Here is a 13,568-nt window from a genome sequence, read left to right as displayed (position 1 = left end):
AAGCCACCCATAAAGGTTTATAGGCTCCTCACAGCCATAAGGGAGCCCGTGAAGCTTTCTAGAGGGTCTTCGCGGCCTCCCTTACTGCCATAAGGGAGCCCGTTAACATCCTCGGGTTGAAGGCTATTTAAAGCCCTTTCTTGGACCTTCTAGGGCCTTCTTTGGGCTTTTCTTCCTCTCCTTCTTTCTCCTCCTCTAGAACCTTCATTCCTTCTCTCCAAACTCCTCATCCTTGACCTCCAAACAAAGAAATAAGTGGAGATTTCTTCTCCTTTCATGAAGAAGAGCTTGCTTAGTGTGTAGAGAAGATTCGGTGGTAAGTTGATTCTCTTCTTCTTCATCCTTTTCTCTCTTCTCTTTCTTGTTGAGTTTCTTTGAAACTTTGGTGGGAAATCTTAGTTTTTGAATGGGTTTAAACTTTAAAAGAATTTAAATTTGCAAAACCTTGAATTCATTGAGAATTGAGAGAGATCTTTCATCTCTTAGATTAGGGTTACTGTAGCACAGAATAAAGTTGAGCTTTTTTTTTTTGCTTTTCTTGTTAGTATTGAGAGTTGAGTTTCATTATTGTTAGATCTTCTTGTTAGAGTTCTTAGCAAACCCTAGAAGAAATTATTTTTCCATTTTGAGCATTTTCCTAAATTCAAGTTGATTAAGGTGTTGATGATGTTTGGTTGTTCGTTTTAGGTTGTTTAATTGCTTCTAGGAGGTGAAACTTCAAGCAAGGGAAAAGAGCCAGTGGAGTAGTGACACCAGAGTTTATAGCTCGCCAAGTTTGTGAGTGAGATTTACTAAATTATGGGCTATAAATCATGCATGTTTTCTAATACTTAAATTGATTACCTTTGAATGATAAACTTCTTGTTGCTAAAACTCTTGAAATGTTTTCCATGGGATTTAGAAATCATGATGATTTATGACTTGGCTTATTTCTTGAATATTGGTAAATTTTATATATTACTTGTGGTTTAGAAACCCTATGTTTTGAAATATATGTTTCCAATTTGTGTATTTTCAAGGGACTTGATATTCTTGTTATAATGAACAAAAAGGCATGTGTAAACCAAATTGATATCATTGTGATGATGCAATATTTGAAGTATATTTTCAAAAAAATACTCTTGTATGAAGTTCTTGATGAAAATGTTTTCATTGAAGATGTTATAATCAAGTTATACACTCTTGGAGTGAAAGTTGCATATATGAAAACTTATGATATCTTGATGAGACTTATGCTATCATATTGATTTATATATTGAACCTATGGGCTGTTGTTATTTAAATGTTTTGATGGTGACATAGAAGGATCCCCAATACTTACTGTAGTAAGGGTTAGAGTTTCCATGGGCCGACCTAGTTGGGGTGGCGTGGAGTACTCAGATGAGGTATCACCCTTTCAGAAGCGCGTAAAGAGCCTGAAAGGTGTGTAGGGTTGGGTGCCCGGAGTCACCACACGGGTTCCCCAACAGCCAATGCCAAGATACGCACATCTTGGTAGCTCCTGACCTAACTACGACCACGGTTAGCAATGGAGGGTTTCTGAGGCTATTTGTGAAATATCGACAGTTGATTTATTTATTTATTTATTTATTTACATTATGAACATTTGAATTGCTGAGCTATTGTTGATTTTAAAACATTTTATTTTGCATTCCATTGAGGAAGTTAAAAATTTTCTTATGTTAAGCTGGGTATTTAAGTTATCTTATTTATGGATGAGCATTGAAAAATATATTTTTAGCATTTCATTTTATTTATTCATGTATGAGATATAGATCCATGTTTAGCCCCTCACTGAGTAACTTAGTTATTCATCCCCTCTCCTTTTTCCTCCCAGGTGATAGCACAACATTGGGGTGAAAAGCGTGAAGTGCTTGGTAGAGTTTATTTTGTTGCTCTCTTTGAGTTGTGTATGATACTTAAACATTATTGGAATGTATTAGATGGATCCACTAGGATGTTATACTTTCATGTTATGTATTACTTTCCTTCAATATTCCTAAAAGTGTCATTCAGGACTATGTGATGTATGATGAATATGCCCTGTGTTTGGGGTTGTTGCTATCATGGTTAATATGCCAATCATATTGTGATTACTTGCATTCATGTTCTTGGGTAATAAGATTGTTGTATGTCTTTATTATTAAATTATTCTTTGTTATTATAGTAGTTCTATATAGGTAACATGTTAGCCTTATGGCAATCTGGGGCTGAGGCAGGTGTTTAACCTCCCCTAGGTTGTCCTAGTGGTATGCCATGTGTGGGACCCACGGGATGGGGCATGACAATACTAGACCAAAGGAAATTCCTCATGATGTGGTTGATAGCTTTGATCACTCAACATGGAAGTTTAAAGATCAGCATCCAATGTGTTGGTAATAAGGAAAGGATAGAGTTGACTAATGTCAATCTACCACACTTGTGATAAATATTTGATCTTCCAAGATAAAAGTTCATCTCTTACTTTTTCTATGAAAATCTCCTAATCCTATTGCCTTAGATATATGCTCAAGATGGAGACCTTTAGGTATGTCATTGGGTGTAAATCTATAAAGAATTTGAGAGTTTGAGAGTGTGATCCAGGTGGCCTTTTGGCGACTTCCGGTTGTAGCAACATAAATGCTTATATTGTAAAAATTGATGGAAAACCAGATATATCTTGTTACAGATACAAGATGAGTTTGATTATCCTCGAATCCTCCACCTTCCCAACAATCTAGACTAGGAGATCATCACCATATTGCAAGTGACACATTTTCCCAAGGGTGTCTAAAGGGATTCCATAGAGAACCCTTCCATTAAGGGTAAGATTGACATCACACTGGGAATGTTTAAGATAAGAGCAAAAGAGGAAGAGAGTGGGTTCCCTTGTTAAAGAACTTGAGATATCTAATGTAACTACATTGTGAGCCATTGACCAAGAAATTTGCTTTTAAGGATGTCAGTATTAGCTTAATTAATCCAGTCCATTTTGTACAAAACCATATGCCTCTAGGAGATAGCTCAGAAAAATTCCAGTCTACCATATCAAAAACTTTAGTAAAATCAACTTTGATTATATGGCTTTGATTCTAAGTTTCTAATGACTACAAATAAGTTCTTTGTCAGTAGCTATGTTATTAAGAATGGAAAAACTCTTGATGAATGCAGATTGGTAGAAGTTAACAAGAGAACAAGAGAATTAATGACTTTACTGAGTCTGGTGGCAACAATCTTTTATAAGATCTTAAGGGTCGAGTTCATAAGACTAATCAGTCAGAAGTCCTAAGATTTTTCAGGTTGTCCTTATGGGGAGCAGAGTGATGCTGGCCTAGTAAATTCTCTCAAAATTAGAATTTTCATTAAAAATAAACTCCTGAACATTTTAATTATGTCTTGTACTACAGTGCATTAGTAGTTTCAGAAGAAGAATAGGAAAAAGCCTTCAAGGCCTATAGCTATATCTGCCATTAAATTAAAAGTGGATTTCTTGATCTTCTCAAATAAGACAGGCTCTAAAAGGAATGTTAGATCAACCCTTTGGTTATACTATAGCAATATAGCCCAAGAGAATTTGATCCAAGATTCGTGTTCTATCCTAAATTATGTCTTAAAAAGGGAGACCAAAATTTGATTGATGTCATTGATGCCCTTGTCTATTTGGGCACTTTTTATTAGGTGAGGGATGAAATTCCTCTTTCGCCTCCCATTTGACACCGTGTGAAAGTACTTGGTGTTTCCGTTGTCGTATTTAATCCACTTGGTTCAAAGAATGATGTTCTAGTATTGCTTTTCTTGCTGCAGCAGAGTATCTATAGTAATATAGAATATGATAGATCACCTAGATTTTTTAATTACATTTAAGGAGGGCAATCTTTTTAGTTTGATGGATCCGAAGCTGTATTTTACCAAATGGAGTAGCCTAGAATTAAGGTGCATTGGTTTCTTTGGAAGCACAAATGCCCCACATCCCACTGGTATAATATCATTACACTATGTTTGGATTAGATCTCTAGGATTATCATCTAGGCACCATGCTTTCACTTTCTTAAATCTAAAGTTGTTGGGTTTAGAGGTATGGCCTCTAGATTCTAGATATATAGGTGCATAGTTAGAGCCATGTCTAGGCAAGCTAGTTTGCATCACTTTCGGATGGAGTGTAACCCATTTTGGGCTAACTAAGAATCGGTCCAATTGCACCTTGGTAGGGTCTACTTGACCAATTATTCATGTAAATTTTCTTCCAATGAGAGGTGGCTAAAAAAACTTTAAATATTACAAAAGGTCTTGAGCACTTTGAATTTCAAAAAGGTTAGAGATACCAATTTTTTCTGTATCTTGGTCAAAAATAAAATTAAAGTTTGCATAAATAACCCAAGGTAACTAGGTTTGGCATGTCCTGATCTCATCTTAGAATGCTAGTTTTAGAGATCAGAAGTTGGGTCTGTATATCGTGGTGTACAACAGTTGGTATTGATCTTTAACATTTAAAAATTCCACTGAAAGGCAATAATTATCCACATGGAAATCCTCCCTTTAATTAGTAAATTATTCCAATAAAAAATCATGCCTCCTAAAGCTTCTTAAGAAGGGGTGAAATAGTATTGATCTAGGGGTGAGCCATAGAATGATCTCCATGTGGTTTGGTTTACGTCTCTTAGCTTAGACTCTTGAATGCAACAAATATCAGCAAAGTGAATGTCTGGGAAGTCATTAACTTGAAATTTTTTTGGTTGGCCTATCAAGGATGCTAGCATTCTAGGTTAAATGTTCATAAGAAAGGTGGGTTAACTAGAGTTGCGAACTAATTAAGCGGTCTTTGCTATCCCTTTTTTAAGGCAGAGTGACTAGATTCTAATTGGTGAACTTTATCAAAGGAAGTGATATTATTCTAATGTAATTCATCAAATATTATTCCAAATGGAATGCAATATATATCTAATTGAGCATTTGACCAATTGGGAATACGAAGAGGGGGTAGTAATTTACCTCCATGGGACTAGTTGTCAGTGTCCTGCTGTGCTTCAGTCAATTAGCTTCCGGGTTAACTTGACCTGTAAATCTTATTTTGAGCCCATTAGTTGAATCTGGATTCAGTTTAGTTAGTTTGTGGTTGTAATCATCTAGTTTATTTGGCTCAACCCAATTGGCTTCTTAGGTTCCAACACACTTGAAGATTGATTTGGCCTATTGCTTTGTATTTGATTGTAATCAACCCACTGAGTGTTGGGCTTGAGTCTATCACATTCAAGTAAACTTAGGTCCTGGTCTATTATGGATTCAATCAATTGATTGGTGCTGGGCTCTGTCATAAGCTTCTGAGTTGGTTTAACTTAACCCTTCACACTTACCCTTATTAGCTAAACCAAGTTGGTGTTGGGTGTGATCACATTAACCTAGTTTGACTTCTCCAGCATAAGATGAAGAGGTCAATGAATTTATTGGAGGATTCAAACTAGGTTAATTTGGCCAACCATTTGACTCTAACACCTGAAGTTAGCTTGTGCCAACTAGTTGATGGTTCTCCTCTAGTGTCTTCTCAAAGAGAGGTTGCACCATGTCTCTTGTCGCCAATCCTTTTTCCTTTTCTGAATAAGGTATCTCAAGTGTGAATATATGTTGTTGTCATGGGAGTTAGTCTCCTCGACCATGCCTAATGGTGTAGATGTAGTAATGCATTTATCAAGGTCATGCCAAAAATCGGTAATGATTCCATGTCGGTAATAAGGACAACATATCATTGAATGCCGATGTTCAATTCTACTTCATGGGGTAGTTTTACTTTGTTACAAAGGTAGATGGACACACTTAGAAAACTTTTTTATAATCATTTTCTCCTTTCAAATGGCTACGAGCTCTTCAATAGGGCAGAAGGCATTAATAAGGACTTGCTTGCACTAGCAATGTAGTGGAAGGATCCAGAAATTCACCCAGGTTCTAGGCCCTCTTGATACACCTTCTATAATAACACCACCGGTCCACAAAGAGACATTTAGTATGTGTAGGCCATGGTGGAAGGAGATTTTGAACTCTCCCAAGCTACAAGCCATGTTTACTTCTTTAGTGTTGGCGACTAGGACAAGTACCTCTAAACTATAAAAATATTCCCACGTTTTTTTGCCCAAATGCAAAATCTTAAAACTTGCAGTGTTACTGATGAGTGCTTAAAAGTGCATACTTTATATATCATTTATACTGCATTTAGCATGAAATTTTACATGTTTAGAACCAAACTAGTACATGATTTCATTCTTTCGTTCACCATGACCTTTTATTTCGTCTTAGGGCCAAAGAAAGGAATATGGAGGCAATTTGAACCAAAACAAATCAACTTGTTGAACCAGAGCATCAACACAACGGTAGTGGTGACATTTTACCACGGTCATTGTCCATTTATATCATGACCATTATCAGGCCGTGTCAGTGTGGAATCGTAGAGAATAACACCAAAGTCATAACGGGCTCCACAACTGCTGTTGTGAATCACAACACTCATGACCAATCTACACGACATCAAGGCAAATCGTGCTAGGACGCAACTTATGGCCCAAGCAACAAAACTTACTCACCACAACCTTCACAATGGGTGTGGTGAGGTCATGGCAAACTCGGATTATAAATATACTTAGATTTTACAAGTTTTGTGGGGATACTTTTGCTGAATTGAGTAAAGAAGGCCGAAATTCTGGAGACCTGTGTGGCTGGAAATGAGTTTCATCAAGATTTTATTAGATTCCAGTGAGTTTCTCAAGGTGAAGTCAACATGCATCGATAGTTGAGGGTGCATGAAGAGATTTGGCCTGTCTTTACGATCTTGGGATCCTCTCAACCTCAACCATTAGAGATCTATTGAGGGAGTTAGTTTTAGGAGTTCTTTATTCTTTATTCTTGGATCTTTCATTATTTAAAATCTTTATTCTTGATCCATAGGACCTCACTTTGAGGGGAATTGTATATCTATGTGCCTTGATTATTTCTTGTGAACCTTTATTGATAATTTAATTAATATTTCTAGTTGATTGTAATTCAATGCATGATTGTTTAATAGTATTTTGTTGACGTTGTGAGGAAGAGATTACCCTGCATTAGAACACACATGTTTTGTAAGATCTATGCATTCGCTAAGAGATAGGTATTGCTAGATTTATGGATTAGAGTTTGATTTAGCCCTTTTAGAGGAGTTCTTGATTTTAATGTGAACATAGGAGGCCGGGGTGAAAGTGATACCATCTTAAGTTCCTAGTACTTAAGGCTTAATTGCCAAGAGATTGGGACCAGTAGGCCTCTTAATTTCTCCAGTTCAACACTAGAGCATAATTGTCATAACTCAACTCAGATCATAAGTAATTGCGAAGGAAATTCTCATACAATCACTCACTCTTTCTAATTACACTTAATGATCTTCATTTGTATTTTATTAATTAATTTAACAAGTGAAATTAAGAAACACTGTAGATGTTTTGGCTATTGATTAAGCGAAAACAAAATAATAGGTGCCTCTCATCGTTCCCTAAAGAATACGAATCTTATGCTCACCCACGAGGTATTACTCGAAGACATGTGCACTTGCAGTATATACAAACTTAATCTATGCGTCTATCAAATTTTTGGCACCATTACCGGTGAGCACTTGGTCGAGAGATTCTACAAAAACTCATTGCTTAGTGTTTTAGCCAATTATTACTTTGTTGTATTTTATGATTTTATTCTTTTATTACTTTGTTAATTCATTCTTGCTATCCTCATTTACAGGTAACTAACTATTCATGACCAGAGCTAACCCTACTGATTTAATAGAAGGAGATAATGAGGTCAAGAGAACGTTGTTGAGAATGGTCAGAGAGAATTCAGTAGTCAAGAGAAATTGATAGTGATGACAGGGAATTTGTCATGATGGATGAACTAAGGAGAACACTTTTTGAGTACAAAAGGCCACAGTTTATAGGAGAAGAGTTCAATGTCCAAGCCCTAGCAGTAATAACAAAGAACTTCAAAATCAAAGCTATCACTATTAGGATGATTCAAAACTCTTGTCAGTTCAATGGCCTAGTAGATGAAGACCCAAATGCCCATCTCTCAAAATTTTTGCAGATCTGTTTGACATTCAAGATGAGCACAGTTACAAATGATGCAATCAGACTGCAACTCTTCCTGTTTAGTTTGAGAGTTCGACATATCGGTGGCTCACTTATCTAGCATTGGGGTTGATCAAGACATGGAATTACTTAGTGGAGAAATTTCTTGGGCGGTACTTTCCACCAAGTAAAGCAGGAAAAATCATACAGGTGATCTCAGCTATCAAGCAAAGAAAGTCTGAAACATTATTCGAGGCACATGAAAGGTTCAAGGATCTTATTAAGCGATGCCTTCATTATGGGTTCAGTTCATGGATGAGATTGCAAATTCTGTATAATGGACTGAACTACCAGACAAGACAAATCATCGACACCGCAGCTGGCGGGTTATTGAGCAACAAGTATCCTGATAAGCAGAATAATTATTTGAAGACATGGTTAACAATGAATTATATTAGAGTTCAAGAGGCAGGTAGCCAAGAGTGGCCAAATTGCATGAATTAAACACAGATACCACTTTGGCAGCAAAAGTGGATACGCTCACAAGGAAGTTGGATCAACTCATGAGCAATGGTCAGGGTGTCAACATGAATTCCATGGTCATTTTGTTTTGTGAAATATGTGGAGTAAGACATGGGGCATCTTAGTGCCTAATTATGAGTTCAGCTATAGCTCCTATGTTATAGGTTGATTATATTGGAGGAGATCAAAGAAATTAGAATAATCCATATAACAATACCTACAACCTTGGGTGGAATAGTGATCTTAACTTTTCCTGGAGTCAGGGTTAGCAGTAGAACTACCAGTATTAGTCACAACAGTAATAGTCTGAGAGAAAATTCTCCACAGAAGACATGTTGGCCAAGTACATGACAAGAAATGATGCTAGGATGGATGAGTTTGGTGCTACATTGATGAATGTCCAAACATCAATCAAGAACTTGGAAAATCAGGATAGGCGGTTAGCAAGAACTAATATAGAGAGATCTCAAGGTAGCCTCCCGAGCAACACTGAAGCTAATCTAGGGGAGAACCTTAAGGTAATATCACTCTGCAGTGGTAAGACTATTGAGGAAAGGACCGCCCATGGTCCAAGTACCGAGATGAAGAGGACAAATGTAGAAGAAGGCCCTAGTGCTTCACAGGAACCCATTAAGAAGGATGAGCATAGAGGTGAGAAAAAATCTAGAGATCCATCACCGGCTTGACCTATAGTTTAGGATTATAGACCCGAGTTCCATACCCCTTTAGAATGAAAGCTAATAAGGAGGATGCACAGTATAAGAAGTTCATGAGCATCTTTAAGCAACTCCACATAAACATCCTGATTGTTGAAGCATTATCTCAAATACTAATATACGCTAAGTTTTTGAAGGACTTGCTCACCAATTAAAGGAAATTGGAAAAGGTAGACAAGGTGGCTCTTAATGGATATTGTTCTGTAATTTTGAACAAAAAACTACTGACAAAGTGGACAGATCCTGGGAGGTTTGTGATCCCATGTCTGTTAGGTGATGGTGTGGAAGAACAAGCAATAGCCGATTCCATGGCTAGTGTTAATGTGATGCCATACACTATCTATATGAAACTTGGATTGGAAGAACTGAAGCCAACAAGAATGACTTTGTAATTAGCTGATAGATCAGTGAGACGACCATGGGGGATTATGGAAGACATTCTTGTGACCGTTGACAAGCTGGTGTTCCCTATGGATTTTGTGATCCTGGATATAGATGAGGATGTAGAAACCCTGTTCATTCTTGGAACATCTTTTCTAAACACATCCGGGGCTCTCATCAATTAGAAAGATGGAAAGATGACCCTCAAGGTTAGGGAGCAATAAGTAGTGTACATCCTCCCAAGCGTAATGAAGCATTGCATGGATCAAGATAATGAATGTTATTATTCACATGAACTTGACTTGTCTATTTCTCATTTGTGTAGGATGTATTCATAGTGAACCCTCTTTGAGAATACTTCAAGGGAAAGCATATTGAAGAATCAACACAACCACTAAATCTACCTCTTTAACAAGTCAACAAGAGAGGTAATTTGAGAACCACAACAACAAGGAAGGTATGGAGAAAGGTAGGACCTAAAGATGAGAAAGGTAGGACCTAAAGATGAACATCCTATCGAGGTAAAAAAAACTCCATCATTATGAAAGCAGGTAATAATGACACGTTCTATTTACTTACTCTAAGCAAGCTGAAGCCATCTTAATTTAAGGGTAGGTATATCAGGCTCGCGACATAAAACAAGTACTTCTTGGGAGGCAACCCATGTAGTTTTCTATATTCTTAAGTCTTCTAGTTTCAGTTGTTAGTTTTTATTGCTTTAGTTTCAAATAAAGAGTGATACACTATTTAATGGTGTGAAGTTGAGTCATATTCATTGGTTTTAATGCATGAAATTTATATGTGGAGTCCATTTTCATGATTAGGAATTGTTTTCATGCCGTTTTGTATAGGAAAAATCCATAATTATTCACTATTTACATCACAATATGCGTTGTACATCCATTGTAATGTTTAGGAAGAGAGTTGTAAATTTATGAATAAATTGAGTGAATTTCTCACGGGCTCACCACGGCCTTTCTTCAGAGTGTGCTTATTCTTTGTATTTTTAAGAGATACAAGCATGGCCTCACCACGCTCGTGGTGGCTATTATCAGCACAACGAGCTCTAGAATGGCAGTGATCAACACTAAAAACCTTTTGAGGCCTAACTAACTTGATAATGGCCTCATAACAATCCTATAACAGGAGTTGTGCCCCGGGGAACTAAAAGGATGAACAATAAGCATTATTCACTTGTTGTCAAGGCCGTTACGGAAGGATATAGGGTGTCACTAGCCGTCTCTTGGCCTTTCTCACTCAAAACTCTCCTTTCTCTCTTCCATTTCACCGGAGAACTCTACCCATCATTCACATAAGCTCTCCGAGAGCTTGGCTTTCATTTTTTGCACGCTTAGCACAAGATTTCTCATATTTTCACCGTAGATTTTTCCTCTCTTCTCTGCTAATTTCATAAGAAAACTCTAAATCATTTTAAATCGTGTTTTTACTGTGTAAAAATGGCATGAATTAGGTTAGAAGTATGTGGTGAATGTTTTCTATTGATTTGTAATCAAATACAACAATGTATGCTAATTCTTTCACCATAGTCATGCTTCACAACGGCCGTTCCATGACGAACAACGGTCATTGTGAAGACCGTTGTGTTCAAATTTAGTAAACAAGGGTAGATGAGCCTTAATGGGCATTGTGTGCTAGTTGTGACCTTTCTCCTATTGTGTGCTTGTTGCCCATTATCATCAAGCCGTTGCCCCATTTTATAACACAATGGATACACAACAGGCATGGTGAACTCGTTGTGACATGAAAATAGTATACAAAAAAGCTGTTGACACAAATAACTGGACGTTATGTACCCATTGTCCCTTTTAAGAGGTAGACCATGGTCATGATAACGAGCATGTTGAGACCATTATAGTCCCATAACAGCCGTGGTCTACCCATTGTGCTCCCGTTGTCCATTCCTACATTGCAATTTTTGTATTTTATTGATTGATTTATCATATTTTTTATGAATTGTAGGATATGGGTCAGAATAAGAAGATAGATGAGTCTTCTCTATCGGTGATTCCATAGTTTGGTGATTTAGAGTACAGAGCATGCTCTCGGTGGCTCATGGACCAGTGCTTTGTGGAGGGCCAATAATTGCAGGATAGGTCTTGCCCACGAGGTACGAGATCTTATTTTCATACAGGGCAAGGAGTAGTTCTTTGGCATTTGCGAGCCAACGTACTAGGAAGTAACACTAAAGGTGATGAGCTCATTCGAGCTAGACCGAAAGATCATCAGCCTCAGCCACCATTAGACCATCAGCTTCTAGATGTTCGGGGTGGAATATTTGATGTCGTACATGGAGTTCTCCATGTTGATGGGGCTAGTCGACGTGGAGTACACTCGCACAGAGTCATACTCCTAGTGCCACATCAACTTGTTGATCCACCTAACCCAGATCAGGTATGGACCTAGACATTTTGAGGCTACGATCCTTACGTAAGCGATACCTCTAAGGCATCTACCCTTGGATGAGCAGTGTTTAGGTACCTGCACGCTATGTTATCAAGGAAGCTTACCTGTAGGGGAGACAACACGAAGGTTGTTAACCTTTAAGACCTGTACACATTAGCCATGCCTTTGGCTTCCAGTTGTGTCACCAGGCTCAAGATCCCAGGCATAAGAGGTCTAGGTTTAATTGACCGTTACATAGGCATATAGCGAGTTAGAGGCATACAGCAGCTTGGAGTCACCACATGGGCAATACTGAGTGGTCCATAGGTCTGACTGAGAGTCTTTGGACGATGAGGAGTCTCTCCTGGAGACCACTCCTATTGTTGTTTCTTCCCTGACCACAGCTCCACTTTCTATTGATGCTGCACTTCCTCCACCAACTGAAACACCGACTCCACCCATTCAACTAGCGATTGAGGAGTGCCTGACACATCTTGAGGAGGATCAGACAAGGATTAAGGGTCTGCTCTTACAAATTTTGGCGCATCTATAGGGATAGGATCCTCCATCCACTCCAGTGCCTACTTCACTAACTATCCCAGCTCTAGTGGCGTCGGAGTCTCCTCCTATTCACAGACACCATCAGTCTTTCACCATTCATACACCACTCTAGAGTTTCCTTGTTGACATCCACCATTTTTATTCTAATTTTATCACATTTGTATTTTTATTTTTCAGTTGTATGTTTCATTTTCTACTTCAGCAATGGATATCTACCTTGATTCTTTTGTACATATATTTTTTTATCTGGTTATATTTAATTCTTTTCATTTATTTCTCCATCAAGGTTTGAGGTGATCTGGTGTTGTTTTGGCCTTCACAATTCGAAGCCTGGACAAAGGTAACTTCATTTCCCTCATCGGCCCAACTAAGAAACCAGGGGAGTACTAGTGTCTACACACTCTTTTAATTTTTTTTATTTATTCTATTATTATTGCTTACACTTATGCATACATGCCTACATTGGGGAGAAGGTACATCTTTAAGTGTGGGGAAGGAGCGTGTGATATCTTTATTGTACTTTGCGAAATTTTTTTGAAACTATGGTGCTCGTGCTTTATATACATTCTAGTGTAGACCTTTGAAGACATTGTACTTACTTGTTGGAGTTTCTCTAGTCTAAGGACATGATATGTGTTAGTTTAGCATGTTTTCCATGCTTCTCAAGAGTTAGGCTACTTTGCATGTTCTTGCTTTGTCCTATGTCCCTTTTGGATACACTTTGCACCTTATTTCTAGAAAGTGATGTTTTATAGTAGGGGTATCTTTAGTTCTATTAATTTCCTTGTTTTAGTTAAAGTGTATTTGTTGTACTTTGACTTTTTCCTACTTCTCTTTTGTGTTTTGACTTTTTTCTTAAGTATTTTTCATGTATGAGGAGCTTTCGGGAGTATCCCAATTTGTTACACCAAAAAAAGGGAGTCAAAAATCC

At 37.6% G+C, this 13,568-nt stretch overlaps 1 long non-coding RNA gene and 1 other non-coding gene across 2 annotated transcripts; one reads left to right on the top strand and one right to left on the bottom strand.

Moving 5' to 3' along the window:
• The first annotated feature begins 221 nt into the window (after positions 1-221).
• On the top strand, positions 222-2,038 carry LOC120281830. Its single transcript, XR_005542811.1, has 3 exons — positions 222-316; positions 688-777; positions 1,838-2,038. It is a non-coding gene; the product is annotated as an uncharacterized LOC120281830 (long non-coding RNA).
• Positions 2,039-8,252: 6,214 nt separating this feature from the next.
• LOC120283162 lies at positions 8,253-8,359 on the bottom strand. Its single transcript, XR_005543162.1, has one exon. It is a non-coding gene; the product is annotated as a small nucleolar RNA R71 (small nucleolar RNA).
• Positions 8,360-13,568: the final 5,209 nt, after the last annotated feature.

Source organism: Dioscorea cayenensis, chromosome 18 (genome assembly GCF_009730915.1).
Source record: "Dioscorea cayenensis subsp. rotundata cultivar TDr96_F1 chromosome 18, TDr96_F1_v2_PseudoChromosome.rev07_lg8_w22 25.fasta, whole genome shotgun sequence".
NCBI lineage: Eukaryota > Viridiplantae > Streptophyta > Magnoliopsida > Dioscoreales > Dioscoreaceae > Dioscorea > Dioscorea cayenensis.
Note: the sequence above shows the minus strand (reverse complement) of the source record. Positions and strands in the feature narration are given on the sequence as shown.